The sequence below is a fragment of the Eublepharis macularius genome, chromosome 4, assembly GCF_028583425.1.
Source record: "Eublepharis macularius isolate TG4126 chromosome 4, MPM_Emac_v1.0, whole genome shotgun sequence".
Taxonomy (NCBI): domain Eukaryota; kingdom Metazoa; phylum Chordata; class Lepidosauria; order Squamata; family Eublepharidae; genus Eublepharis; species Eublepharis macularius.
The window spans coordinates 173,803,181-173,809,700 of record NC_072793.1 but is presented as its reverse complement, the minus strand read 5'-3'; positions in this window follow the sequence as shown (position 1 = coordinate 173,809,700).

Genomic DNA, 6,520 nt, shown 5'->3' with positions numbered 1-6,520 from the left:
CGAGGAAAGGGTGGTGGTGAGGTCACTTCCTGCCTGCACCCCCTCCTCCCCAGTGGGAAAGTGGCCATTGTTTTTCCCACGCTTTCCTCCTGGGTGCGTCAAGGGGGCTGCCAGCCTGGGCAATTGGGGGTGGGTAGAAGGGAAATGCCCAGGAAGGGGACGCAGGTCAGGGGCAACCCTAATCCGGGAGGGGAGGCACCTCCCTGGCGCTCCTGAAGGGGAGGGAGATTTGCAGGGTGGGTGGAAGAAGCAGAGTGCCTGGAGGGGGCGGGCAGGGGGATAGTGGGCCAAGGGGAGGTGGGAGGGGGGCAGTCTTTTGGGCAGAGCCTGGTGGGCTCTGGGAGGGTCCAGTGGCTGCCTTGGGAGCAGGAGTCCGAGGCTTGGAATATCTGCACAGCCCTCCCCAGGGAGCAGAGTGAGCAGCGGGGCTCCAGCTGGCCGTGTCTGCAGACAATACAGTACAATATTTGGCATACTTTTGGAATCAAGAACTATGTCTCATGGGACAGCAACAGTCAATCTTAACAGGACTTGTGTTCTATATGGTATTAAAATAAATCCTGTCATACAAAATCATGACTAGCGGCACAAATACTAACAGGGAAACCAGTATCCCGTGCCGGATTTATGTATAGGCTAAGTAGGCTGAAGCCTAGGGCCTCTAAATCTAGGGGGCCTCTACAGCACTGCTCCCTCCCCAGTGGGCAGTCTCCCCTCTCCTATCTGGGGCAGATAGACCAGGCAAGCAAGCTCTCCCAAGTCGCTTCCATTCCTTCCCTCCTCCTTGGCTTGAACAGAGCAAGGCAAGCACATGTGACTGGCACTGGCTTCACCTCTCCCAAGCAGGGAAGTCTATCTTTCACTTTACAGAGCCCTGCCTGCAGCATGCACTTGCAGCCCCTTTCTCAGAACTTCTTGGATATGAAAAGAAATATTGATGGTGCTTCATACATTAATAGTAGATAAATTGTTCTAAAGCCACTGCAGAATCTAATCAATGTTTGACATATTTATTTTATATAACATTTTTTGGCAGTCGGCTCTTTTAAATGGCTAGTATTGATTGTTGGATGGGAGCCTGGTGTTTGCTGCTGCTGGAATTATTAGATGAGAAAATATAGTTAATTATTAACCTATGTTTTTGCATCATTTTCAAGCATCCTAAATGCATGTGTCTTAGAGAAAAATATTTTGAATTCTTTTGGCAATTTTGGGAGTTTATAAACTTTTGAAAATGTTTAGAATGGAAAATGATGTTGTGCTATAGGGTTGGCTTCTTGTATGTGACAGAATAGACTCCATCTTGTTTTTGCTTTAATTTAGGTTGTTTAGTTAAGTTAAAATGGCCACCCACCCTGGGAAGTTGGGCAAAACTCCAGGCCTACAACTCCCAGATGCCTCTATGGCCAAAAAGTGCAGGAAAGCCAGAGGGCAGAGTCAAAAGATATAAATGCTCCAGCCAGCCTGGGAGGGGGGAGTCGTCCTGCAACCCTCAGACAGACCAGGAGGCTCTTGCTGTAGATTGTCCACAGGCAGAGAGAGGCCTTGGAGATCAGGGAAGGCAGCAGTGGGAAGGGATCCTCGGAGGGATCCAGAACTACCTGTAGAAGGCAGGAGGCCAGGCTGCAGGTTGGTAACTGAACCTCATCCCAAGGGAAAATAAGTATAGGGATCAGTTCAGGGACAGAGGAACTGCGTTTTGTCTTATTTTATTTGCGCCTGGTGGTGTTTTCCTTTCTGTGTTTGATTTAAAGTGCCTTTTTGTGTTTAAAATCCTGTTACTTGTAAATAGTCAATAAAATCTTTGTTCTTTGTTTAAACCCCCAGTCTGGTGCTCTGACCACGGAGTCTCCCCTGCTCTGCCTGCTACTAGTGCCTTAAGAAGGGTCCTGGGAGGGAAAAAGCCCAAAAATGTGCAGGTGCCAAACTGAATTCTGTAAACCTTCAGCAGCAACCATCTATACCTTGTGCCAATAGCCACTGATGGACCTCTGATCCATGGGTTTATCCAGTTGAAGATTAATTTTAATATTTAGATTCTAATCTGAGCATGAGTAAAAGATTTGAAGCGCAAGAGACAGAGACTTGAAAATGCTATGGTAATGAAGTTAAGACCAATCACTGCTTTCGTGCATCAACCACTCATTGAAGCAACAAGAGCCAGCAGTGAAGCTATCCAGCCTGAGCCAACTACTAGCATGCAACCAGACAAAAACCTCCCTGAAAGAGAAACAGCGTAGCAGGATGTGGAACAGCAAGCTGATTATGAGGACGCAGCCATGATGCTGGCTCAAACTGAAAATATAGAACTAATTCAAGAGTCACTTACTGGACAGGGAGAGGCTAAAGAGCCACAAGAAAATAATGTAAATAGTCAGATTTTGCAGTTCACACCTGGTAAGATAGGCCAAGTCCAAGGTGTTCCAGATGCAAATAAAGATAATGCCAAACATAGATCTACTGTAACAGATGTTGGTTTGTGGTCAGAATTATCACATGAGGAAGTATCCTATTGGATAGAGAGGGGTCCCTCTCAAGTTCTGCATCATTGTAGACCAGTTTCAAATTCCAAACGAGTGTACAAGAAGCAGTCCAGGTTTTGTACAAAAACTCTTTTTTATTCAACAAAAGCAAATGGGGAAACATATAGCTTAAAGTGCTTGTATATTCTCCCTCAAAAGGCTGGATTTATTGCTCTGTTTGTAAACTCTTTCGAAACCTTGCATCTTCTTCCACAGCTTTAGCTACTGAAGGGTTTGATGACCGGCAAACCCCTCATCTTATCCAAACTCATGAAAACTCAGAGAAGCATAGGAATGCCATGTTGGCCTACCTAACAAGGAAGCAAAGGCAAACGTCAGCTTCCAAGCTAGAGGAACAAATAAAAGCAGAACAGCAGTACTGGTGGCATGTCATGGAGAGAATTATTGCTCTTGTAGAACGAGGTTTACCATTCAGAGGACACAATGAACACTTTGGATCTTCAAATAATGGCAATTATCTTGGTCTTTTAGAACTGCCCCTCCTGCAGCCTGGCTGCCAACTTGACAGGTGGGCGCCTTGTGCCTGCAGCCAATCCCAGCAGGGAAGGGAAGGCAAGTGGCCGCCCCTCCTGCAGCCTGGCTGCCAGCTTGACAGGTGGGCGGCTCTTCCCTGCCAGCAATCCCAGCGACGAAGGGAAGGCAAGCGGCTAGCCCTCCTGAAGCCCGGCTGTCCAGATTCGGGCAAGCAGTTTGACAGGTGGGCCCTTCCTTCCTCAGCCTATCAAAGTGAGGAAGGGAAGTTAAGGGAGGTGGGCAGTCCTTCCTTCAGGCACACAAATTGTGCCTGCTCCACCCGGTAAGTTGTTGGAAGCCTGTTTACTGAATTATGTTATAGGATTAAAATATCCCTCCAGGCTTGCCTATCTGCAGGGTGGCCTCTCCTTCTGCTGAGGCAGCTCCAGTTATTGGCACAAAGCCTTCTGAAGGCTTTGTCTTACAATTGGATAAGATCAGCAGTTGCCCATACCTGAGCATTCTCTGTAATGGCTCCCACTAGGTGGAATGGCTTAAGGAGGCAAGAATCCTCCCCCCTCTTCTGTCGTTTCCCAGGATTTGTGAAACAGAGCGATTCTGGAGGCCACTTAGGGAACAAGACTGTAGTTAATGTAGGGTCATCTTTGTCTTCTCCTATAACACTAAAACAATGTGTGCATTTGTCTACCTGTGGCAGACCTTTCAGGGAAAAAAAAAAAGCTGGGAGTCTCAAAATTGGCCAGAGTTTCAGGGTGATGATGGGAGTTGCTTGTGCCAAAGATGAAGGAAATTGTAACATCCTGGCTTGGATTAGTTCCAACCCGTTGCTATTTGTTATCAAAGCTATTCATGAGAACCCAGGAAGAAGCAGGGAGCACAGACAGGAAGAGTGGAAGAATGGCTCCTCCAGCACAAAACACATGGGGTTCTGACCAGGTTCTAAGAGGCCCATGTTTTAATCCCCACCCATCCGCTGAAGGTTGCTGGCTGACTTTGTGCCGACCATACACTTTTGGCATAACATAGTGCACAGGATGGTTGTTGTGAGAATGAAATGAACAGCTACTGGATGCCAACCAGAGAAACTTGAGTTAATCAGCTCTTAAAGTTTTTAGTTAGGCAGATTTTAGTTTAGCAACCGCAAGGTTATTTGTTTTGTACCTGTTGCCTGTTTATTTGACTGTCTTCGTGCTTTGCTATACTCTCTAATGTCAATAAAATACGTTTAAATCAAACTGTGTCTGGAATTACTGACTGTGAGTTCACCCCAGGAATAAACCCAGGGACTGGAGAGCCAAGGCCTTGGTAAAGGCAGAGCTCTTAAGTTCAGTTAAATAAAAAGGTTGGTGCACCTCGCCTACCTGGCTGTAGGAGTGGCTGTTTCCAGTACTCAAAATAGGAAGTTGGGATGGCTGAAGCCTACAAATCATAAATGTGCTGTGAGAGTGGAAACAACTGAAGCTGAGGCACACAGGTCGAAGCCTTCTGAAAGCACCACCCTGCAAATAGATAAGCTCAACAGCAGGCCATCTCTGAGTGCTTCCTGTAGTGGCTCCCACCTGGGGGAATGGCTTGCCTGAGGAGGCCAGAAGGCTCCCTGTGACGGACAGGAGAAGGTTCTGGCCCCTGTTCTCCCTGGTTAGAGTTGACCAATCACATTCAGAGTTCCTAATGGAACTCTGAAGGGGAGAGCTCAACTGTCAACCACCAAGGGGAGAAACAGACAGTTGGAGTTTGGGAGGGAACACTGAGAATTTATCCTGGACTAGGCAGGGGAGTGCTCTAGGACCATAGTCATTAATTTTGATAGGCAGGAGTTCGGGTACTGTTCTTAGTTAAAAACAGTTTCAAAGGGCAAGCTGCCTGGTTGTTATTACAGTAAAAGCTGCTTATTGAATCAACTCTGTAACTCTGAAGGATAAAGCACCTCCCATCTACAGCACTGTCATCTAGCTGGCTGAATTGGGAAGAAGTAACTGTCACTTTACTATCTGAATAAACTTCTTTGCTTTGTTGAGCTAAGTATTTCACAGAATACTTAAAAGAGGTAAGGAGCTCATTTATAGCATATTTGCAAGTGTTTCCATGGTATGAATGCTTATATCGGAGAATTGGGACTACTGGGTTGCTCAGACAGCTGGCAGCAGTGGGGCAATGCAGATGGCATCAGAGGCACCCTAACCATAAAGCGGGGATGGACCAGGTGGGAGAACCAGGTGAGGAAAGTGAGAGAAACACACCCCATGCTTGCAGACAGGCTCCTGCAGCCGTGTGCTTTCTGCCTCTGACATCCTTCCTCCTCCCCCAGGTCCTCATAGCAGCTGCAGAACTTCTTTACAGAGAATTACAGTAATGGGGACTGCAGCCCCTGTTGCTTGCTGCCTTTTTCTCTCTCCCACATTTGCTGATGCCGTGCCTAGTCCCATCGTGTTCATAATATTTCCTGGATAACTGGCTTCTTTCTTCTTAGGATATAGCACTGTCAGAGAATTTTCTGTGAGAATGAGTGGCAGTTTAAACTGTCTATGTACAGTTCCTCCTCTTTTAAGTAACATGTCTGCCATTCCTGACTAAACTACTGCACTGGATTTGTGCGGTTGCAGAGCTCCAGCCTGTACATCAGGCATATGAGGTTAGTGTGCATATGCACAGTCACAGCATCATTTTGTTGCTTGAGGTTGGTTCACAATCTTCTTGATGGTGGTTTGTGCAAATGCCTGGTGCTTGCACCTCCACAGGTAGATGATGTAGCTCCTAGGTAACACAAAGATAACTAAAAAATCTCACGCAAGCAGATACCATTTGGGGGGGAAAGCCATTCTATTAAGGGGGGATTTCAGACAAATGTTACTGGTTGTAAAAGACTCATCAAGCCAAACAACAATTCATGATTGTTTGAAGCATATGTTCCTTCCTAATTCGTGGCAGAAGTCTGAAGCTCAGTTATATGTTTTTGTAGTGGGTAAAGAAAAAGAAAGCATACCAGTAAACGTGTGGTGGGCATACTTAGGTTTTCACAAGAAGGGGTGCTGTACAGAGTCATATTCAGGTTTTGAATTTGGCATGCCTTTTTTGTACTAGAAGGGAGGTAAGGTGGCATGGTATTGCCCAGTCCTATCAGATCTCAGAAGCTAAGCAGGGTTGATACTTCATAGAATCATCACAGAGAATGTGCATATATGGCCAACTCCGTCTGCAGAAAGCCCTGTTCAGACGTGTGGAGCTGCCATGGCGGAGCATAGGGAGAAAGGCAGTTCAAGTTGACTTAGAGGGGAGACCTATGTAGAGTGCATTGTAGCAATCAAGCATCAATGTTAAGATGATATGAATCCAGGTGGCCAGATCAGCTGTGTCAAGATAGGGGATCTTCTTCCAGGATAACCTGAGTTGGGAGAAATGCAGCTGCGTTGACTTGCTTCTCTAGCAGCAATGCTTGATCCACTATAACCTCTAGGCTCTTTCCCAAATCAGCCAGGTTGAACTGAACCCCACAGAACTTGAGA